We start from the raw sequence: 24989 nt of genomic DNA, 5'->3' as shown, positions 1-24989 counted from the left end.
TCTACCACATGGCCATACTGCAAATTTTCCAAACTTTTATGCTTTGCTTTCCTTTTGAGTTCCAATTTCAGATAATCTCTTTGTTCATGCATATGAACATACACTTTTAGAAACAATCAGATCACCTCTTGAATGCTTTGCTGCTTAGAAATGTCTTCCACCAGATACCCTAAATAATCTCTCTCAAGTTCAAAGTTCCACAGATCTCTAGGGCAGGGACAAAATGCCACCAGTCTCTTTGCTAAAGCATAGCAAGGGTTGCCATCACTCCACTTCCCAGTATGTTCCTCATTACCAGCTGAGACCTCATCAGCTGGGACTTCTTTTTTTTTTTTTAAGTTTACATGACTTTAATAATCTTTAGTAAATATGGCTGATTTTAAAACTACTGATAAAGTAAAATAAAAACATCTCCAAAATTTAATTTAAACATTTTTTTCTGGGTCTATTGATAAGTCAATGCTGTCTCTACTAGATGTCTTCCTTTTTATTATTATACTTTAAGTTCTGGGGTACACGTGCAGAACATGCAAGTCTGTTACATAGATATATATGTGCCACGGTGGTTTGCTGCACCCATCAACCCATCATCTACATTAGGTATTTCTCCTAATGCTATCCCTCCCCTAGCCCCCCACCCCCTGACAGTGCGTGATATTCCCCTCCCTGTGTCCATGTGTTCTCATTGTTCACCTCCCACTTATGAGTGAGAACATGTGGTGTTTGGTTTTCTGTTCTTGTGTTAGTTTACTGAGAATAATGTTTCCAGCATCATCCACGTCCCTGTACAGGACAGGAACTCATCCTTTTATATGGCTTCATAGTATTCCATGGTGTATATGTGCCACATTTTCTTTATTCAGTCTGTCAATGATGGGCATTTGAGTAGGTTCCAAGTCTTTGCTATTGTGAACAGTGCCACAATAAATATATGTGTGCATGTGTCTTTATAGTAGAATGATTTATAATCCTTTGGCTATATACCCAGTAATGGGATTGCTGGGTCAAATGGTATTTCTAGTTCTAGATCCTTCAGGAATTGCCACACTGTCCTCCACAATGGTTGAACTAATTACACTCTCACCAACAGTGTAAAAGCATTCCTATTTCTCAACATCCTCTCCAGCATCTGTTGTTCCCTGACTTTTGATGATCACCATTCTAACTGGCGTGACATGTTATCTCATTCTGGTTTTGATTTGCATTACTCTAATGACCAGTGATAATGAGCATTTTTTTCATATGTTTGTTGGCAGCATAAATGTCTTCTTTTGAGAAGTGTCTGTTCACATCCTTTGCCCACTTTTTGATTGGGTTGTTTGTTTTTTTGGTGTGTAAATTTGTTTAAGTTCTTTGTAGATTCTGGAAATTAGCCCTTTGTCAGATGGATAGATTGCAAAAATTTCCTCCCTTTCTTTAGGTTGCCTGTTCACTCTGATGATAGTTTCTTTTGCTGTGCAGAAGCTCTTTAGTTTAATTAGATTCCATTTGTCTATTTTGGCTTTTGTTGCCATTGCTTTTGGTGTTTTAGTCATGAAGTCTTTGCCCATGCCTATGTCCTGAATGGTATCGCCTAGGTTTTCTTCTAGGGTCTTTATGGTTTTAGGTCTTATGTTTAAGTCTTTAATATATGTTGGGTTAATTTTTGTATAAGGTGTAAGGAAAGGATCCAGTTTCAGTTTTCTGCACATGGCTAGCCACTTTTCCCAACACCATTTATTAAAGAGGGAATCCTTTCGCCATTGCTTGTTTTTGTCAGGTTTGTCAAAGATCAGATGGTTGTAAATGTGTGGTGATATTTCTGAGGCCTTTGTTCTGTTCCACTGGTATATATATATCTGTTTTGGTAGCAGCACCATACTGTTTTACTGTAGTCTTGTAGTATAGTTTGAATTCAGGTAGCGTGTTGCCTCCAGCTTTGTTCTTTTTGCTTAGGATTGTCTTGGTTATGTGGGCTCTTTTTTGGTCCCGTATGAAATTTAAAGTAGATTTTTCCAATTCTGTGAGGAAAGTCAATGGTAGCTTGATGGGAATAGCATTAAATCTATAAATTACTTTGGGCAGTATGGCCATTTTCACGATATTGATTCTTCCTATCCATGAGCATGGAATGCTTTTCCATTTGTTTGTGTCCTCTGTTATTTCCTTGAGCAGTGGTTTGTTTTTCTTCTTGAAGAGGCCCTTCACATCCATTGTAAGTTGTATTCCTAGGTATTTTATTCTCTTTGTAGCAATTGTGAATGGGAGTTCACTCATGATTTGGCTCTCTGTCTGTTATTGATGTATAGGAATGCTTGTGATTTTTGCACATTGATTTTGTATCCTGAGACTTTGCTGAAGTTGCTTGTCAGCTTAAGGAGATTTTGGGCTGAGATGATGGGATTTTCTAAATATACAATCATGTCATCTGCAAACAGAGACAAATTGACTTCCTGTTTTCCTAATTGAATGCCCTTTATTTCTTTCTCTTGCCTGATTACCCTGGCCAGAACTTCCAATATTATGTTGAATCGGAGTGGTGAGAGAGGGCATCCCTGTCTTGTGCCAGTTTTTCACCCATTCAGTATGATGTTGGCTGTGGGTTTGTCATAAATAGCTCTTATTATTTGAGATATGTTTCATCAATACCTAGTTTATTGAAAGTTTTTAGCATGAAGATTGTTGAATTTTGTCGAAGGCCTTTTCTGCATGTATTGAGATAATCATGTGTTTTTTCTTATTGGTTTTGTTTATGTGATGGATTACCTTGATTGATATGTGTATGTTGAACCAGACTGCATCCCCAGGATGAAGCTGACTTGATTGTGGTGGACAAGCTTTTTGATGTGCTGCTGGATTTGGTTTGCCAGTATTTCATTGAGGATTTTCACATCGATGATCATCAGGGATATTGGCCTGAAATTTTCCTTTTTTGTGTGTGTCTCTGCCAGGTTTTGGTATTAGGATGATGCTGGCCTCATGAAATGAGTTAGGGAGGATTCCCTCTTTTTCTATTGTTTTGAGTAGTTTTAGAAGGAATGGTACCAGCTTTTCTTTGTACCTTTGGTAGAATTAGGCTGTGAATCCGTCTGGTCCTGGACTTTTTTTGGTTGGTAGGCTATTAATTGCTGCCTCAATTTTAGAACTTGTTATTGGTCTACTCAAGGATTTGACTTCTTCCTGGTTTAGTCTTGGGAGGGTGTATGTGTCCTGGAACTTTTTCATTTCTTCTAGATTTTATAGTTTATTTGCATAGAGGTGATTATAGTATTTTCTGATGGTAGTTTACATTTCTGTGGGATCGGTAGTGATATACCTTTTATCATTTTTTATTGCATCTACTTGATTCTTCTCTCTTTTTTTCTTTACTAGTCTGGCTAGCAGTCTATCTATTTTGTTGATCTTTTCAGTAAACCAGCTCCTGGATTCATATATTTTTTGAAGGGTTTTCCATGTGTCTATCTCCTTCAGCTCTGCTCTGATCTTAGTTATTTCTTGCCTTCTGCTAGCTTTCGAATTTGTTTGCTCTTGCTTCTCTAGTTCTATTAATTTTGATGTAAGTGTGTCGATTTTAGATCTTTCCTGCTTTCTCTTTTGGGCATTTAGTGCTATAAATTTCCCTCTACCCACTGCTTTAAATGTGTCCCAGAGATTCTGGTACACTGTGTCTTTGTTCTCATTGGTTTCAAAGAACATATTTATTTCTGCCTTCATTTCTTTATGTACCCAGTAGTCATTCAGGAGCAGGTTGTTCAGTTTCCATGTAGTTGTGTGGTTTTGAGTGAGTTTCTTAATCCTGAGTTCTAATTTGATTGCACTATGGTCTGAGAGACAGTTTTTTTATGATTTCCATTCTTTTGCATTTGCTGAGGAGTGTTTTACTTCCAATTATGTGGTCACTTTTAGAATAAGCATGATATGGTGCTCAAAAGAACGTATATTCTGTTGATTTGGTGTGGAGAGTTCTGTAGATGTCTATTAGGTCCAATTGGTCCAGGACTGAGTTCAAGTCCTGGATATCCTTAGTAATTTTCTGTCTCATTGATCTAATATTGACTGTGGGGTGTTAAAATATCCCACTATTGTGTAGGAGTCTAAGTCTCTTTGTAGGTCTCTAAGAACTTGCTTTATGAATCTGGGTGTTCCTGTATTGCATGCATATATATTTAGGACAATTAGCTTTCCTTGTTGCATTGATCCCTTTACCATTATGTAATGCCCTTGTTTGTCTCTTTTGATCTTTATTGGTTTAAAGTCTGTTTTATCAGAGACTAGCATTGCAACCCCTGCTTTATTTTTGCTGTCCATTTGCTTGGTAAATTTTCCTCCATCACTTTATTTTGAGCCTATGTGTGTCTTTGCACATGAGATGGGTCTCCTGAATACAGCGCACCAATGGGTTTTGACTCTTTATCCAATTTGCCAGTCTGTGTCTTTTAATTGGGGCATTTAAGCCATTTACATTTAAGGTTAATATTGTTATGTGTGAATTTGATCCTGTCATTATGATGCTAGCTGGTTATTTTGCCCATTAGTTGATGCCGTTTCTTCATAGCATCAATGGTCTTTACAATTTGGTATGTTTTTGCAGTGGCTGGTACCGGTTGTTCCTTTCCATGTTTAGTGCTTCCTTCAGGAGCTCTTGTAAGGCAGGCCTGGTGGTGACAAAATCTCTCAGCATTTGCTTGTCTGTAAAGGATTGTATTTCTCCTTCACTTATGAAGCTTAGTTTGGCTGTATTTGAAATTCTGGGTTGAAAATTCTTCTCTTTAAGAATGTTGAATATTGGCCCCCACTCTCTTCTGGCTTGTAGAGTTTCTGCTATGAGATCTGCTGTTAGTCTGATGGGATTCCCTTTGTGGGTTACCTGACCTTTCTCTCTTAGCTGCCTTTAATATTTTTTCCTTCATTTTGACCTTGGTGAATCTGATGTTTATGTGTCTTGGGGTTGCACTTTTCGAGGAGTATCTTTGTGGTGTTTTCTGTATTTCCTGAATTTGAATGTTGGCCTGCCTTGCTAGGTTGGGGAAGTTCTCCTAGATAATATCCTGAAGGGTGTTTTCCAGCTTGGTTTCATTCTCCTCATCACTTTAAGGTATCCCAATCAAACATAGATTTGGTCTTTTCACATAGTCCCATATTTCTTGGAGGCTTTGTTCATTTCTTTTCACTCTTTTTTCTCTAATCTTGTCTTCACCTTTATTTCATTGAGTTGATCTTCAATCTCTGATATCCTTTCTTCCACTTAATTGATTCAGCTATTGATATTTTGTATGCTTCACAAATTTCTCATGCTGTGTTTTTCAGCTCCATCAAATCATTTATGTTCTTCTCTAAACTGGTTATTCTAGTTAGATATAACCAGTTTTCAAGAACTTTTTTCAAGGTTCTTAGCTTCCTTATATTGGGTTAGAACATGCTCTTTTACCTTAGAGGAGTTTGTTATTGCCCACCTTCTGAAGCCTACTTTTGTCAATTCGTCAAACTCATTCTCTGTCCAGTTTTGTTCCCTTGCTGGTGAGGAGTTGTGATCCTTTGGAGAAGAGGTGTTCTGGTTTTTGGAATTTTTAGTCTTTTACACTGGTTTCCCCCATCTTTGTGGATTTATCTACCTTTGGTCTTTGAAGTCAGTGACCTTCAGCTGATGTCTCTGAGTGGGCATCCTTTTGGTGGATATTGATACCATTCCTTTGTTTGTTTTCCTTCTAACATTCAGGCCCCTCTTCTGCAGGTGTGCTGGAGTTTGTTGGAGGTCCATTCCAGACCCTGTTTGCCTGGGTATTACCAGCAGAGGCTGCAGAATAGCAAAGATTGCTGCCTGTTCCTTCCTCTGGAAGCTTTGTCCCATAGGGGCACCCACCAGATGCCAGCCAGAGCTCTCCTGTATGAGGTGTCTGTCGGCCCCTACTGGGAGGTGTCTCACATTCATGATATACCAGGGTCAGGGACCCACTTGAGGAGGCAGTCATTCCCTTATCAGAGCTCAAATGCTATGCTGGAAGATCCTCTGCTCTCTTCAGAGCCATCAGGCAGGGATGTTTCAGCCTGCTGAAGCTCTGCTGAAAACCTCCCCTTCCTGCAGGTGCTCTGTCCCAGGGAGGTGGGGGTTTTATCTGTAAGTGCCCGACTGGAGCTGCTGCATTTTTCTCAGAGATGCCCTGCCCAGAGAGGAGAGGCGGTCTGGCTTTAGTGGCCTTGCTGAGCTGCGGTGGTGGGCTCCACTCAGTTCGAACTTCGCAGCGGCTTTGTTTACACTGTGAGGGTAAAACCACCTACTCAAGCCTAAGCAATGGCAGAAGCTCCCCCACCCCCCCACCAAGCTCCAGCATCCCACGTCGAGCTCAGACAGCTGTGCTAGCAGCGAGAATTTCAAGCCAGTAGATCTTAGGTTGCTGGGCTCCGTGGGGGTGGGACCTGCCTAGCCAGACCACTTGGCGCCCAGGCTTCAGCCCCCTTTCCAGGGGCGTGAATGATTCTGTCTCGCTGGTGTTCCAGGTAACACTGGGGTATGAAAAAACAACTCCTGTGGCTAGCTTGGTGTCTGCTTAAACAGCCGCCCAGTTTTGTGCTGGAAACCCAGGGCCCTGGTGGTGTGGGCACTGGAGGGAATATCCTGGTCTGTGGGTTGTGAAGAGCGTGAGAAAAGTGCAGTATCTGGGCCGGAGTGCATGGTACAGTCCCTAATGGCTTCCCTTGGCTAGAGGGAGTTCCCTGACCCATTGTGCTTCCCGGGTGAAGCGATGCCCCACCCTGCTTTGGCTTGCCCTCCTTGGGTTGCACCCACTGTCCAACAAGTCCCAGTGAGATGAACTGGGTACCTCAGTTGGAAAAGCAGAAATCACCCACCTTCTGTATTGATCTTGCTGGGAGCTGCAGGCCAGAGCTGTTCCTATTCAGCCATCTTGCCAGCAATCCCCTTCAGTAAGTCTCTAGCAAGTTCTAAATTTTGCCACATTTTCCTGTCTTCTTCTGTACCCTCCAAACTGTTCCAGCCCCTGCCTGTTACTCAGTTCCAAAGTCGCTTTCACATTTTCAGGTATGTTTATAGCCGTACCTCACTCCTGTTACGAATTTTCTTTATTAGTTCATTCTCATAGTGCTATAAAGAACTACCTGAGACTGGGTAATTTATGAAGAAAAGAGGTTTAATGGACTCACAGTCTCACAGGCTTAACAGGAAGCATGGCCTGGAGGCCTCAGGAAACTTACAATTATGGTGGAAGGCAAAGGGTAAGCAAGCACGTTTTATCATGGAGGAGCAGAAGAGAGAGCAAGTAAACGTGGGAATGCCACATGCTTTTAAACCATCAGATCTCATGAGAATTCAGTCACTATCATGAGAACAGCATGGGGGAAATCTGTGACTATGATCCAAAGACCTACCACCAGGCCCTTCCCCTGATACGTGGGGGTTACAATTCAACGTGAGGTTTGAGTGGGGACAGAGAACAAAACCATATCAAGTTCCTTATGTTAAAAAGGAGAAAACAAACATTCACAAATTCTTTCTTGAATATGTGAAAATATACAACCTACTTTTAGCAAGCAATCAATCAGAAAATAGGCAATGGGCTGGATTTGACCCACAGGCCGTAGTTTGCTACTCTGATGTACATTGGAGAAGTCTGTCTCTTAGATTTCAATAACATTATGGCTCATATTTCATCTATTTTTTTTTCTTTTTTGACCAGAAGTTCCAGGTAAAGCAAAGCTCTTTAACCTTGTCCTGGGGAAACCCTCCTCCCCCTCTGCCCCCACCTGCTGCCCCAACATCAAAGTATGCCAAATCTGGGCTGCTGCTTTCTAGGTATATTGGAAGCCTAGTCAGTTCTCAGGCAAGCTGAGAATGTGCTCCCAAAGTGAATGCCGTGTTTCCAACCAGCCTCGACTTTCCCCAGCTCTCAATACCTTTCATACTTCTTTTTCTGGCCAGAATCTAGAAAGAGTTGTTATTGTTTCCTATGGGACTTGCTCAAGTTTTGGGTCATCTATCTCTGAAAATTGTCATTTCCATATAGATTTGTAATGTTATTGAATTGAGGTTTTCGTAGATCACCCCCAGGTTCAATAATTCTCTGGGACTCAAGGACTCAGTATATAGTCATGCACGGCTGTGATTTATTACAGTGAAGGAAAAAAAATTAGCAAAGACAAGAGGTGCATGGATAGATTATGAAGAAAACAAGGTGTGATCTTCCAAGAGTCCTCTTCCAGTGGAATCACACTGGATGCACTTAATCCTTCCATCAGCAAATTGTGACAACACAAGGAGAGTGTTGTCTACCAGAGAGGCTCAATGCCCTGGGTTTCTCCTGTGGGCAGATCACATAGGACCTCTCTGCTTGGAATGTATTAAAATTGCAGACTCCTGGAAGGAAAGCAGATGCTTGTGTAAACCACCTTGCATGTATTAATAATTGAGGCACAGTGAGCCATTTTTAACAGGGAATTGTGGAAACCCTCCTGACATCTGAGCTTCCAGAAACCAGCTAGGGGGCCAACTTTGCAAGAAGGCCCTTCTAGAATGACAGTCTCAGGCCTACTCTGCTAAGTCTTCTCTGTGCAGCTGTAAAAAGGGGACTGGATGGAGTTCATTGTCATATGGAATTTAATAACACTGGTTTCCTAACTCAGAAGTGAATGTTAGAACTGATTCTTATGTTTTGCATATGCAGATTTATTACATTTCATATTATGTATATAGACATAGAGAATATAAATAGATATTTTATAAAAATTTATAGAAGCCTTAAGATCACCATCATATATAATCTTACATTTTATATTTTATGCCTCTTTTGCTACTCTTAAAATAGCTGTTATAATTACAATGTTCCTATTCTATTTTGGTGTTAACAAGAATGTTTTCCTGAACATTATCTCTTTCAAACTCTACATCACCATTTTTTGGTAATTAGGGCATTTATTATTTTCTCCCCATATTTTCAAGTGAGTATGCTAATTTAGACAGGTGAGGCCATTTGCTCAAGGTTGCATAGCTAATCAAAACCAAGCCAGAACACAAATACTCTTCTTGTATTTTTTAGGAATTCCACAGCCATCTCCATTGTCTTTCTACTGAGTCAGATACAAGTCACAGCTCCAACACAATAGGTTATTATTATTACTATCTATTTCTACTGCTTCCATGCCTACAGGAGATCATGTATTATCTGCCTGGCCATCTCCTGCCTGCCATCTGGCACCAAGGTGTCTCTCACAGAGCTCAGGGAGGGGGTAAGCAGGGTGCCAGTCTCAGTAATTTGTTGTAGGTGAGGATGTTGGATGATTCAGTGTGATAACAAATTAGAGGCATGAGGCTTCCAGTCTCCATCCCACGGATTTTCTCTCAGTTCATTCCCCCACTACATGTGCTGTGTGTTGTTGCAGATGGATGCATTTCTATCAGACTATAGATCTTGCAACCTGGAGAAACAAAAATGCGTATTGTCCTTAGCATCCAGAAGATAATTGTACGATGTAAATGTTGTATGCCTTCCTAGCTCTTGATCTGGAAATTGCCATCATTTCTAAAACAAATAGAAATATACTTACTTTAAAAATAAATTAGTATGTTTAAAACACAGATAATAATTTATCCCCAAATTATTCAGCAATTACAAATTCAAGCAGTTGGTGCTGATTAATTATATATATACGAGGTAGCATTTTAAAAATTTATGATAAATTACAGCAATCTGTTGAAGTGTTGAAGGTGATTATTTATAAAGTGTGATGTAAATGAAATTTGCCACAGTGCAGGGAAAATAAATTCTTTATTAACATCTAATTATCTTTTGCTCACTTCTGGATTCAATATGTCCTACCTCTATATCAACTCTTACGGCCTGGGGGCAATAGTATTTATTAAGATGGCATTTTTAGTTCCATCATAATTTAGCTTTATTCAAATTCCAGATCAGTGCTATCACATTACTATTTACTGAAAAATTCTGAACTGTGTTGCCAAAAAAGGATAAAAAGTAAGCTTTACACTTCCTTCCCTGGGAGTCTCATGACCCCGTTTTCTGTGTTTTCCTCAGTGAGTGGGTGGTCTTATCACTGTTTGTTCAGTCATCCTTCCAGACTGAACTGCTAACTGTGCACATCTTCCACACACAGAAAATGTCTTGGAAGTTGATTCTCTAGGTTTCTAAACTCAGCCTGTCTCTGTATTTTTATTGATGTGTTAAAAATATTTGCGGATCATCCCAAGTGAATCAGTTGATTGACAGCTTTAGGGTCCATAGGTTCTTAACAGATGAAATCTACCAATAAAAAATTTTCAAGGGCAAATAAGAAGCCCTATAATTGTGCTAAATCCACTACCGACAAGAACAACAAGAACCAACTACTATAGGTATAACCAATACTATAGGTGTTTCAGAAGGCACAAATTAGCATATTTACATGGCTCTAAATTTTTTAATCATATTTTTAACTCAATTTATATTATTATGATACAGGATGTGATAACTTAGCTTCCTCTAACAGATCCTGTCATATGCATGTTTTTGCATGCTACACTTTTGAAAAAAGCTTTTTATCATGGAAAATTTCAATCATAGACAAAGGTAAAGAGAATAGTATAATAAAACCCTTTGTACCCAGCTGCCAATTTAAAAAGTTATCCACGTGTTCTGTAAATCTTTTCTCATCTCTTTCCTTATCCACTTCGCCCATGCCCACCCCGGCCAGAGATGATTCTGAAGTCGATCTCAGATGTGTCTTTTTATCTTTAACTATTTTAGTTGAATTCTATACTTTTGAGGTCTAGCTAATCAGAAAGAAGAGCGAAGAAAGAGACCAGGACAGTCAGAGGAATCAGATGCCTTTTATCTGAAAAATGAGAGAAGGAATACCCTCTTTCAGAAACACTGGTCTAGAAGACCCAGGAGGAAGATTTCAGGGTCTGTAAATAAGAAAAGCACAGTAATGTGGAAACCAGTTAAGAATTTATCTCTGTGTCATTAAGGCATAGACCCAGAACTAAAGAGAACAATGTGTGGGGTGATTGATGTCACTCAGTTTAAGGAAGAACTTCCTAAAGTAAAGTGGACCAAAGATGCAATGAACTGTCACAAGGAATTGATGGTTTCAGCTCAGCAGAGTTTTCAAGTGGATCGGGCAACAGCTTGATAGCGTGATATAGAGGCAAAGTACAGGAGATTCAGGTGAGATTTTGTGTTGTGAGTTTTTCCATACCCAGAAGCCTGCAAAGTGTGGCGGGCTTCTCAGCTGAAACTCTTCCTGGCTCATATATTAAATAAGAATCTAATCTTTTCTGAATGTGAACATCAGGTAAGAGCCTCATCTTGCTGTTTGCAGTGTGGACTCAGAGAGCTGTTCAAAGGCTTTGAGCCAGCAACCTAGAAATCCACCTTGATTCTGCTACTTTCTAGTTGGGCAGAGCTCTGTAAGGTATATCACATCTTCACTGAATCTCAGGCTTCTAATCTGTACAATGGGATTTTAAGGGAGTTTTCTGAGAATTAAATTAGGTGCATACTTAAAATCTCTCTCTTTCATTTTGTACCCAGTTAGGTATTTTGTATTAGGTGTTCATATTTACTCTTCCAATATCCAGGGCTTGCTGAACTTTCCATATTGATACTGCTTTGGTAAAGTTGAGTTTGTAATGATTTATTCAGCAGTCTGAACTTGGGGTACAGTAGTGAGTTACACAGGGTCTGGCCACAAGTTGGCTAGAGTTTCGTGGGCTTTCTGAGCTGGAAAAGTTACCTTTATTACTGTAGGAGAAATAAGTTAATCATGCTTACTTTGTCCCATCAAAAGAGAATAGTTATAATTATTTCATTGCTATAATCTTCCTACATTCTTTCTCATGAGGGTGAGAAGAAGTTGCTTAAAAGATAAAATATTGTTTTCTAATACTGTCTTACAGGACCAGATAAAAGTTTCTAATTTAGCCTGAAATTACATTAAATAATAATGGTGTATTCAACTTAGCATTTTATCATTAGATTGATAGAGACTTTTAAAATGTGTAGTATCTCGTCATTTAAGGAGCCATGGCCCTCTAAAGATTGTCACGAATAACAGGAAACCCTCCAGATCATTTATTTCCATTCATTCTCATTAATAATAGTATTTAAAAGCAGAAGTTTGCCAAAAGACTCTATTTATAAGATACTTAGAAAGCACAGAAGCTCACTTGTGCTTTAAAATGTGCCCTGGCTAACTCTGGCATCTTGTGTTATCTGATATATCAAACTAAAACACAGAACCATGGATAAGACTGTTCTCTCCTTTGGAAACATCAACCTGTATTCAGAGACTCGAACCATTCCCTGCTATCCTAAAATGCCCTCAAGGCAGATGTAGCACCAGCAGTATTTGGAGCTCGTACAGTGTGGCATTGAGGACGGATGCCTTTTGTTCACAAACAGATTGGGAAATGTGAGATAAATGGATTTTTTCACGGTAAGTGGGTGAAAATGTGGGAGAGATTTGGAAGCAGGGCAGCCGTGGGGCAAGGAATGTTGAAATGTAGCAATTACTCTTTGGTCTTCCTCCACAAAACGCTGCCCTTCTCCCGCTAGCATTTTTCAGATGCCAGGCCCTCAACATGAAAACACGGTGTGCCTGCTGAGCCCTTAACATTCTCAAGAGCGCCTGCTGGAGAGCCAGCCAGGGCTTGCTGAATCCTGTGCCTGGAACAGGATTCAGAGTAGGGAGAAAGCAGCCTTGCAGTGGCCTAAACAGAAGCTAAGTGGACAGCTCACTTGAACTTGGTTTAGCAGACCCCAGAAGTTGATGCTTGTTTTAATTTCCTTTTGTTTGTCTTATTCGTGAGGGAGGGATCCCTTGCCCTAGACATATGGGGATAGCTGAACATGGGATGCCAGGCACTGGACAGATGAGATCAGTAGCAGTTTATGAGTCACATATACTCACAGCCTGGAGCAGGAGGACCCCACACACCACACAAAGCCACATGGGAGTCCCGCTGGAGAGGAGTTGAACATCGCAGGGCTGTGGGAGGCAGGTCTTACAGTGGAAGGAAGGTAGGATGCCTGTGGTTTCCATAGAAGGATGGGATTGACTTGTTAGATAAATTATATGGTCTGGTAGGGAGCTGAAGCCCACACCTCACGGATAGTCGGGAAGTGGGCCTGTCCTTCTAATAAGGGGGTTATTTGTCTAGAGCACCTCATCCACAAGAGGAGCCTCAGGAGGGGACTATGTAATTAGGCCCTTGGAGACCCTCCTGGTTCCTCCCAGATGTTGAGCTAGCACACAACCATGGAGCTGAATTTAGTCTCACACCACAATGTCTGGCGGTGGTTTGGGGCTATGGGGAATGTACTTATTTCATCCACAACAGACCATTCACTCACAGTTTCAGTCATTCAATCCACATAGTAAGAATTTTCCCTAACTTTTATTCCTAAATGCATGTGCATTATAATGAAGACTCCCAAAGTAAGATTAGAAGGAATTTCAGATCAAAGTCAATCTCTGCTCACATCTTTGGGGTTTGAAACAAGGGATAATGTACTTAGTAGGTAAAGAAACTTGATTCTTCCCCACTGCACCCTCTCCCCATGTTTCTTCCCACCCCGAAGTCAGCCAGCCTCTCACACTTTTGAGAGTGATGAATGTTGTTGTTGTTACTTAAGAACTAGATTCATTTTACTTGGAAAGATATATTTTTTGTCCTCAAATATGATACATAAAATTATAAAAGAGAGATGTGCTTCCTTGTTTATGTTTCCATTCCTGGTTGCCAGGATCTACCAAGGGCAAACTGAACATTAACTCACTGGTGACCTCAGGGTGGGAGGTGTCACTATAAGAATGCCACACCCCCAGCAACCTGGAACCCCGAAGCTGAGAACTATAGGGCATTTTCTTCTCAAGTGGTTCAGCTGACATCGGTTCTGCCTTCATTTCTTTATAAAATCATTCCCGGAGCATATGGCTGTATTTTAATTTCAAGTGCCTGGTACATTATTCTAGGATTTACTTTGACATATTGAAATAAAATGCGTGATTTACTTGGAGCCTAGAAGGTTTAATGTTTTCTTTCACTTCCTCTTTGTCCTTGCCATCCTCTTTCCTTTGACTATTCCCACTTTCCCTCACCTTCTTGGCCTTCTTTTTCCGTTCTTTTCCTCCTTCTGGGCTCCTGCTTTTTTCTGTCTTTATTCTAGCTCTAAAAATTTGATTCTTCTTGGCTTATGGAAATGTATTTGGCAAATGTAAAATGTTCTTAAATAGTAAATAATAGGTCTACATGAAAACTAATGTGATCTATTTGAATGCTATGTTTTATTCTCTTCCTATCTTACAATACGGTTTCCAAAATTAAACTTGAATTTGGATTCATTTATATCTTTCCTCACAGACTCATGTTTCCCAAAAAGAAGGTAGGCACATAGTGACCATATATGTGAGTTTCCAATCCTAAAATTAGTTTAATGGCAACAACAAAACTAGATTTTCTAGAGAAATTCACTTCTTATCAATTTCTGCAGGGGGAGATGGGGAGAGATGAGGGGAATGTGTGTTTGAGAAAAGATACATCATCAGAGCACTTCGAGATTTATTTCTAAATGCAGTGCACATTGAGAAATACCCAAGAGACACAGGGAAAACTCAGCCATGAGAACATCTTCTTTAGAGTAGCTCATGTGGTTAAACTCTAAATGTGATCAATGAGGATAACTTGCCTTCCACCATGGAATCACATGGCGAAGTACAGATCATAGGCATTTAATCACAGGCATTAAAACCTATGTTCTCTTTCTTTTGCAAGAACCTAAATTCATGTCATAGGTAAAGGTTGAATGGTAGAGTACAAGAGTTCTAATGACTTAGATCAGTGGTCCCCAGTCTTCTTGGCACCAGAGACTAGTTTCGTGGAAGACAATTTTTCCACGAGCAATGGGGCGGTGGGGAAAGGGTGGGGGTGGATTTTGGGATGAAACTGTTCCACCTCAGATTATCAGGCACTAGAGTCCCATAAAGAGTGGATAACCTAGATCCCTCACTGCAGTGCACAGTTCACAATAGGGCTCATGCTCCTAAGAGAATCTAATGCCACTGCTGATCTGACAGGCAGGGGAACTCAGGCAGTAATGCTCACTTGTCTGCTGCTCACCTCATGCTGTGCGGCCTGGTTCCTAACAGGCCATGGACCAGGACCAGTCTGTGGCTCAGGTGTTGGAGACCCCTGATTTAGATGACCTAGAGGACAGAGTAAAAAAGAATGGGGAATTTTTCTTTCTTTTAATGATAACAAATTCTAAAAAATTCTTAAGTACAGAACCATTGTGGGTTTCTTCAAATATTGCAATAAGCAACCTAATATTCTGAACTGATTTTTTGTTGGCAGAGACATCTGTATCTTGTTTTTTTTTTTTTTTTTTTCTACTGACAGAATGGATTTAGCTTGCGAAATCATTTGGAATTCCTTAGGCATTTATTTAAAATTTTATTTTTAAATATCCCCCAAAGCGAAGAATAATTTCAAGTGAACATGTGGGGAAAAATTTGTTACTACAAACCTTTTAAGAATATTAAAAACAAATTTTGCCCAGGAGCAGTTTGCATTTCTCCCTTCCATTGTAGCTGTATTTCCAAGTGAAAGGCAGATAACAAAAGAATTAGAATGGGATTAAAAAGCCTTTTTGTAAAAAATAATGGGGCCGGGCCTGGTGGCTCATGCCTGTAATCCCAGCACTTTGGGAGGCCAAGGCAGGCAGATGACCCGAGGTCAGGAGTTCCAGACTAACCTTACCAACATGGTGAAACCCTACCTCTACCAAAAATACAAAATTAGGCAGGTGTGGTGGCAGGCCCCTGTGGTCCCAGGTACTTGGGAGGCTGAGGCATGAGAATTGCTTGAACGCTTGAACCCAGGAGGCAGAGGTTCCAGTGAGCAGAGATCATGACATTGCACTCCAGCCTGGGCTATAAGAGCAAAACTCCATCTCGGGGGAGGAGGAGGGGGGAAAGAAAGAAAGAAAAAAAGACAAATAATAGTGGAAGTAATTATGTAGTTAACAATATCACAGGCTTACTATGTGCAGACACTGTATTAAATGCTATTTGTAAGCACTCCTTAATACTCACCAAGACCCTTTGACGTTGCTATTTTTATTATATCCAGTAAGCAATGAGGAAAAATGAGGGATAGGGAAATAAAAAGACTTGACTAAATCTCATCTCCAGGATTCAGCCCAGCTCTTCGTACCCCTGGATAACCTAAGGGTGATTAAGGCAAGACTTCTTCCATTGTCTTGTACACATAAGGAGAGAGAGAGAGAGCTGGTGCATTGAGGCCTTGGCATTTGAGCCTGAGAATGGAGAAGACAGAATGAGAGATAGGCCTGTGGTCTCTTGCCACCTCACTGAAAGACAACACGCCTGGTTGGCTACCAGTCTTCAATAGGCAACCTGAATCCAATCCCAAGGCAAAGTAAGTTTGATCAATTCATTTGTAACCCAATAGCCAAGATGTTCATTGCATAGTAAAATTTTGGTTCCCTGAGCCTCTTAATTTAAGAACTTACATGAAAATATAGAGTTAGGACTCAAGCTAGCATTTGATAACCTATTTGAAGGGGCGATGGTAAGGCTTCTAACTTCTCTTGATATTCTTTTTAAATCAACAGGAATGCTTCTTTTTTTATGTTAGTAATATGCCATGCCATTTGACAGTTCTTCCCCCTAGTGTTTCTTCTCAGCGAGTTTTCAGTATTCAGTCCAAATGTGTATTCAGCAGGTCAAAATCTCAGCCTGTTTGCACTGGGTGCTGGCAACTAGTTGTAGGGTGTAGTGGTATCATCTACAGCCTTGAAGGAAGGAAACAAAACACCCTAACACCCTCCTTGCCCTTTACTTGGCTTCTCTCTGCCTTCTGAGGCCTCAATTGCTGGGTACAGAGCTGTCTAAGGGCTGACTTGCTCTGCACACCCCTGTGTACCCTGTTCCTGGGCTTTGCTGAACCCTCCCATGGATGCCCCTTGGTATAGTTGTAATAAAACATCTGCAAGCCCTGACCACCACCGTGATGCACGTAATGGTGGTTGTAATGCTGGCAGTTCTGAACCACTAGTGGTGCCTTATGACCAAGCGGAAGGGTAAGAAGTGAGGGGACGTCATCTATTTTAAACATTATTCACTGACCTCATCTGTCAGGAGAAATTATAATCTTTTCTTAGGGCAAAATAGAATCTCAGTCCCTAGTATAAACCACACATTTTGTGTTGAAGCCGATTGTTTTCATGGACATTTTCCAGGATGACATGGGAGCTTGCATTTCATTTGATCTACTTTCAGTGACATTTAATGTAGAATGGAAAAAAGGATCTATGTGGGTACTATACAGATGTGTAGAGCTTTACTTTTCCACTTAGAATAGTTGTGCAGCCATTTCCCAATGTAATGGCACATGTACCATGTGTCCTGCTGACAGTAAAAGTGAGCTACTTTCCATCCAAGGAGCAATTGAAATGTCTCCAATACAAGACGCTATGAGAAGGTCATAGAGATGATAGGTAAAGAGTTTTCTCTGTGTTTATTACCTCACAGTGGAGTCATTCTCTGGATTATTGCCAGATGCAAAACTCTTCAAGGGCCAGGTGGCAACTCCCATTGCCCCAGTTAAGCCACACTCACTCAATGTACCAGCAAATTCCTCCATGCCATGAATAAGCTCTCCAGTTGGTGATGCAGACAGAAGATTACAGACCCAACTATTTCTACTAAATTACTTTGCCTGAGAGTTTATACAGTGCTTCTGTAACTATCTCATTAAATCTCACAACAATTTTATGAACCAAGAAGGTCAGAGATTATTATTCACATCACATAGCTATGCAAGATGAATTTGAGAACTAAATGCAAACTGATTTTTTCACTCTTCATGCTAATCTTGAACTTATGCTCTTAAAACCAGGTTCACCTGATGACAAATGTGATGAGGCTCTCGCCTTGAAATTCCTACCTTCAGACAGAAGTTTCTAAAAGTAAACTCATTTCAAATTCCTAGATTATTCCTTCCTTCAGCACGTATTTAATCAGGATCTCTTATGGGGCAGTCAGACTTCCAAGTACAGGAAATAAGGTGTTGAACCAAGGGAAGGACTTCTCTTAGCAGTGTTATTATAGTTGGAGGAGATATTTAATCAATTAATAGTTAGGAAAAGTGTTAGAAAGTGGTAAGTGTGCTGCCAAGAATTCAAATGCAGTGATGTGATAGAAAGTATTTACGAAGTTCTTGTAGATAGGGTGGCAAAGAATGGTCTACTCTTATAGAATGGCAGTTGAGTCAATATCTGAATAATGAGGAGTCAGGCACAGGTGAGGGAAAGCACCTTTGGGAAAGAGAGCTCAGTGGATACAAAGGTTTGGAAGAGGGAACAATGGATAAGGCTAAACGAACCTACAGAGGTTTAGAGTTGCTGGATCACAGGGCTCAAGGAGTAGAGAAATGGTGACACATGGGGTCAGAGAATTGGAGGCAGAAACTCCTCAAGCTTTGTGAACCAGGCCCAAGACTTTGAATTGTGGTTTAGGTACCTAAATGGCTAGCCACTCGAAGGTATTAAACATCATCTATTTTTCTTATTAAAAAGATACTTTTGGGTGAGTTGTAGAGGAAAGGGTTATAATGGGGCAAAGTTAGAGGAAGGACATCTGTTAGGAAATTGCATTAGAGTTTAGGCAAGAGATGCTGGTAGAGAAATGGATGCATTTGGAATGTTTTGTTTGTTAGTTACAGTCAATATGATTTGTTGGTGGATTGGATGTTGGCAGTGAGGAAACAAGAAGACTCAAGGATGACTTGTATACCTTTGACCAGAGCAACTAAGTGGGTAGTGATATGGGCAACACTAGGGGAGAAGAAAGTTGGGAAGCAGAGAGGGAAATCATGGCTGGTGATTTGCATGTATTATGTTTGAGATGCTTTTGGATATGCCAAGGAATATACCCAGGAGAGAGGTGGAAGAATTAATACCTTCCAGTAATGGACAGGAATGCAGGTGTGTTGTACTGATGGTGTTTACGGTCATAAAACAAGGTAATATTACCCAGGGAGGAAGGTAGAGTGGAAAGTGAAGGATCCTAAGCAGATGCCAGGGCCATGCCACCATTGGAGGAAACACAGCTCAGTCTGCTAAAGGAGACTGAGAAGGAGCAGCTAGTGATGAGGAAGAAAACCCAGACAGGATGAGCCATGGGCAGAAGGTGGTCCCAGAAGGAATGCTTAGGTTGTCAAATGCTATAATGGATACTTTGTTCTGTTCTTTAGGAAAATGAGCTGTAGTGAATTGTTGTGATCCCCACATCATGGTGAGCAAGCCATATGTCTTTGTGTTAGGGTACATTGTTTCTCACGCTCAACAAAGCTATTTCGCATGAGAGTCCGCATCCTTAATCATACCCATAATGTGGTCAGCACCTTGGTGTGGACCCTGCATGTTGACCAGCTATGACAAATGCAGATGGATGATTGTGTGAGCAATTGTAAGTGACTTCTTGCTCCATTCCTTTCCCCTCAAAAGAAGAAAAGTCAAAATAAACAAAACATCTGAGCCACACTTACATCACTCTATCTCATTTCTTCCCAAGCAAAGACATACAAAAATCAAGATAAGGAATGCTTTGTCTTTACCTCCAAACTAACTTCTTTCCTGAGCAGTAGAATAGTTTTTCATACTATCATCATTTGGATGGAGCTCTTTAAACTGACCTCAGAGATCAGATTCATAACCTTTTGTCCAGAGCAATGGATGCCTTTGCTGGTTCCCCATTCTCATTGATGGTCCCTAAATGTGTACCTATACTGTTCTGTGCAGTCTACAACTTAACAATGGATTCAGCCTTATTCAGGCTTATTGAATTCAGCCTCGTTGCCTTATCACCATGGGCTTAAACTAGCTAATCTTCTTTTATTAATTGTATTCTATCCTCACATACATTCTATCCCTTTTTCCTCAAGTCATACTTCTAAACTGCACATCTGATCACATTTGAATCTTAGCTCCTTTACTTGCTTTCTGGCCTTGGGCAGTTGTTTGTAATGCTCTGTGTCCTCCATTCCTCCTGCCTCCTACTGTGGTTCATGGCTTAATATATGTAAACTATGACATTACCTTACTGCTTAAAACTCTTAAATGTAAAAAAAAAAAATCCTGTTTTCAAACAATATCATGTATGAAACACCATGGTCTGACGTTTCCTGTTTTTCCAGCTTCAAGATCTGCTTATTCCTCACCATTCCTTGTGGGATTCAACCATACACATTTCTTGCAGTTTCATGAACGTGAGATGTTTTTCCACTTCTCACAGACTTTGCACATTCTAGTACCTGTTTTCAGCAAGCATACGTCTCTCTTATCTCTCAAGAACTTCTATCTTCCCTTCATTCCTGCTCAGATGGCTGCTGGGCTGGGCATCACTGTGTAATCCTCCATCTTCTCTACAAACGTTTTTTTCTCTCTATGTTCTTACAGTATATACCTTTACTTCTCAACTTGTATTACAATTACTTTTTTTCTCTTGCCTTTACTAGGCTGAGAATTTCTAAAATACAGCAGGCTTTAGAAAAAGCTCATATTATATCCCAAATTCTGTTACATAATAGGTGCTCAGTAAATATTAGTTGAATACATTTACAAGTTCCACTGACTATGCAGGAATATTACTGAAGAGTTAACTTTTCCTGTTTTGTGGCATTTTCTTGGTAGAGAACCAATCAAGTGATTTTATATAGTTGATAATGTTTCTATTTCTATTTTGTATGTTGTGAATCTATTGATATTAAACATTACTGAACCTCAAGGAATGTCCTTAATGATGTTAGGCATGGAGGAGCAAAGTTAACTGTTTTATCTTAGGATGATCATGCTATAAAAATTTTGTTTGTTATTCATGTAAAGGCAATATAGAAGCTACTTCCTAATGTTGAGTTTCTTTCTCTTAAGGGTCATCATTATTTAAAGGGAAAGTAGAGGCTGGTGTAGATGGCACAGGAAGAAATTATTTGGGTAATAACCAGACTGAGGTTTCTTGAAAAGGTGAGATTTTTGTACCACATTTGGACTAGTTACATTTGTATTTTTACAGGTTCTATTAAAATTGGATAACGAAACACTATATGTTTGTTAAATCACCTGGATAGTGTATTAGTAGGAACATAAGTCTAACAGATTATAATAATATTTGTCAAAACACCATAGGAGGTAGACCAATCAAAATGGTTATAAAGACTGATGAAGTCTTTGAAATTGCAAATAAAATGATGAGCATATTGGGGCCAGAGATAGCTTCCAAAAGTAGAAATCATTTCTAAATTAAAAAGCAATTCAATATTTTTAATTGCTGTTTGAATGTACATGTATGTGGCTTGATGTTCACAGCTACAATAATCCTAAGAGAATAATTAAGAGACTTAATTATCCATCATCACAACCCATTAAATCAGCTGTCCTTGAGTAAAAGCTTATATAGACATGTATGGAAGAAAGTTATCCTACCTGGAAAAACAAAGAAGGAAAAATAGTTTTCTTAATTATTCAGCCTAATAAGAGCTCGAAGCATTAGGAAATGAGGCAGACAACTCTCATTTCTTGTTTCAGACATATTAGAGCTCTTTTGGGGTATGATTGTCCTAGAAAGCACTAAATTTAAAATGCAGTACTTACCCATTGCCTGTGTGATAGCATAGGGAGTAATGTTTAGCTCTTCCATAAATTGTTGTGTTATTGTCAGCCCTGAGACCATTTAAGGAGACTCTAATGAGGTGGATAGTCCAATTAGAGGAGAGTAGGGGGATAATGAGGCTGGGGATGAGGAAGAGCTGTGTTCTGGTAGGGAGCAGGTCAGAAAGCAGGGAGCTAGCCCATGCAAAAGGGTGAGAACCCAAGAGCGCACTAGGCCCTCATCTTCATCTCTTCCATGGTTCTTCACACCTCCCCAGGGTGTCCCTGCTCTGTGCTGTATGAGAAAGGGCTTGGCTATTATATTCCATATGGGAAACTTGGAACCCATCTTTTACCATAAAGGAAGAATATGGAATCTTAGAATCTTAGATTGGAACTTCAAGTGCACTTCCTTGGCTGTGCTTGGATAATGGATGGATCTGTCCTACCGTCTCCAGTACACAAGGCTTGTTGACCTCCATGCTTACCAGCTTGCATAATGTCTCCATGGGATAGTTTTTGCTGTATTCTCCTAATTCAACGTATAGACTCGCTTTGGAAATATAACCCACTTTGAATTTTCTATGTATAGTGTAAAGATCTTTACCCACATATAATGTGTCAGATTATGGAACAATATCCATGTTTATCCACGCATGTTCTTTGTCTTGACCTCTGTTATTATTTCAAGTGGGTTTGGATAATTACACAAAATTGCAGAATAATAAGACTATTCACAATTAAGTTTACTTTTGTGTTTTCCATGTACTTTCAGAGTTCAGATTGCAGGGTGGGAATAGGGAAAACTTTCAAATCGATGACTTTGTGAAATCAGCACTGAAATCATAACAACTGCGTTGAAATCTCAGTAGTGAAGATGTGGAGTAGTGTAATCTCTCCAGCCAAACCATTTCATTCCCCGGTTTCCCACCAAGGGCCTTTCAAAAGCATCACATTTTATTTTGTCTGACAAGTTCAAAGCAAACAAACTCAATCTGTCAATAGAACTCTGGTGAAACAGGAAGGAATTAGGAATCTGGGAGATCCTGCCAACTCATTCACTGAAAGAAGAGTCCATCGCACGTGGCTTAAGATTGTGGACCCTGGAGCCAGGGTGGCCTGACTTCATAATCCCAGGCCATCCATTTAAAAGCTCAGTAATCTTTGGCAAGTTGTTAAGCTCCTTTCTACCTACTGTGTAAGATGAATGTAATACTGGTACCTATACCCTAGATTGTTGGGAGGGTAGAGTTAGTTATGATGGGCAGAAGACTACCAGCCATCTTCCCCATCAGGAGTTGATTCATTCTCATCTCTGAGCATGGATGTGCTCCTTTGGACTAACTTTCCCAATATGTCTTGCCGGCAGCTCTTTTAGGCTGTTGTACTGTCACACATTGTCTGATTCCAGGATTCTGTTTTTGCTTTGCTCCTCTATTATAGTTACACTTGGAAACATTGTGTCCACTCCAGATTGATTGATGGCTTTCTGCCCTATACATTTACATGTTGGTTCTGGTTAATCTCATAGTGCTGATCTAAATGTTGGTAGTCATGACTCATAGTTGTTGTCAAAACTTGAGAAATCAGAGTCATACCTAAAATATTTTTAGAAAATAGCATTGAATTTTTGCTGTTGATATTGTGAATTATAATTGAGACACAGTACAGCTGAAACTTTAGTGTGAATTCTAAAGTTGGCTGATTAAGGAAGAAATGCCCTCCCTCTTCTAGGTTGGAGACAGAATTAATATCAGCATTTAATAGCATGGCTCTTTTCAGAATTTTTCTCAGATGTGATGTCTAGCACTTTTTCTGCTGTTAGACTACCATAGGCTGGGTAATTTATACAAAATATTAGGTTATTTGACTCATGGTTCTGGAGGCTGTGAGGTCCAAGAGTTTGGTGCCAGCTTCTGACTAGAGTCATCCTAGTATGGCAGGCATCATACGAAGAAAGCTCATGAGACAGAGGGAGAACACTAGCCCAAATTTATCCTTTTCTCAGAAACCCACTCCAGTTATATCAAACCCACTCCTGAGACAATGGCATTAGTCACATTTAGTAGGACAGAGCTCTCAAGACCTAGTTGTCTCCTAAAGGTCTTACCTCTTAATACTTAAAACAGCAATTAAATTTCAACGTAAATTTTGGTGGAACATGTGAAAACCTAAGAAAAATGTAATACTAATAGATACGAAAATCTTAATTTGTTAGTCTATTTTTCTTATGTTTTTCCACTTTCAAATTCCAACTTCTTTAGCTTTGCTAAATGTCTTGGAAGTCAAGAGTTGTAAGTTTTCTCTCATTTTGAAATTTATGTTTGTGTCATTTTTTATGTCTTATTTGCTTGACTCAGGACACAGAATTCCAAACAAATAAATCATTATTATATTACTTTGAAAAAGAAGTTCTTGTACTGAATTACTTTGAATTCTTACAGTTTTAAAGGTAACTTTCATGTGATTTGCAAGATTTTTCTTTGGTTGGTTTTTCATTTGTTTTAAAAATCCAGAATGTATTACCAATGAATTAAAGTATGTTTGATTTAAAAATGTGATGATCAAAACATTGTATGAATTCGGTCTTTTTTCTTGAACTACTTTGCTATTTTGGAAGGAGATTTACTGTCTTATTATGTTTTCTTTAAACAGGATTGTATAGGTAGTTTTATTTGTCTAAGGTTAAAGTTACTTATGGGGGTGGAAAGAAAACAGTCCAGAATTGTGTGTGGCATTCAGTCTAAACCCAGCTTAAGGAATGGGTGGGAATTAGTTTCATACTGCAGATTAGGCAGACTTGTGCTACTGCTGTCCACCCACACATCTACATGATCAAAAGACAATGCCCTTCCCACTACTAAATAGCTGGTTACCCATCCCTTCTTCTACCCCTATTGTCCCTGCTAATTTCAGGTTCCCAATGCCTACCTGCTGGTTGCCTGCAATGACCTCTACATCACTCTCCTTGTATTCACCCCTGCAGCCACACTGCATTCCAGGTCTTCTCATACCCGCAGAGAAGTCTTTCTCAACTACTCATCTCTCACCATGACAATATCTTGCTTAAAATTTTATTCATGGCTTTTCTTCAACTCATGAAAAATAAATCTGAACTAACTTCTCTTAGCATGGTTCAGGAGGCCTGTCCTGAGCTGCATATCAGTGTATAGCCAGAGACCTCTCCAATCCCCACCCTGGGGTCCAGTTCTCCAGCTTAGATGTCCTTTCTTCCCATTTCAGGCCTTTGTACCGGCTTATTCATTTGCTTTTCTTGAACATCTACTCTTCCACTTATTCGCTCACTGATCCAGCTTGCTTCAAGATCCAGCT

At 39.9% G+C, this 24989-nt stretch overlaps 1 protein-coding gene across 5 annotated transcripts in view; it reads left to right on the top strand.

Annotated features, from left to right (window-relative positions):
• Positions 1 to 24989, top strand: part of SEMA5A (semaphorin 5A) — a 516751-nt gene that overhangs the window by 275622 nt on the left and 216140 nt on the right. The gene's annotated exons all lie outside the window — the stretch shown is intronic.

The sequence above is a fragment of the Pongo pygmaeus genome, chromosome 4, assembly GCF_028885625.2.
Source record: "Pongo pygmaeus isolate AG05252 chromosome 4, NHGRI_mPonPyg2-v2.0_pri, whole genome shotgun sequence".
Lineage (NCBI taxonomy): Eukaryota > Metazoa > Chordata > Mammalia > Primates > Hominidae > Pongo > Pongo pygmaeus.
Note: the sequence above shows the minus strand (reverse complement) of the source record. Positions and strands in the feature narration are given on the sequence as shown.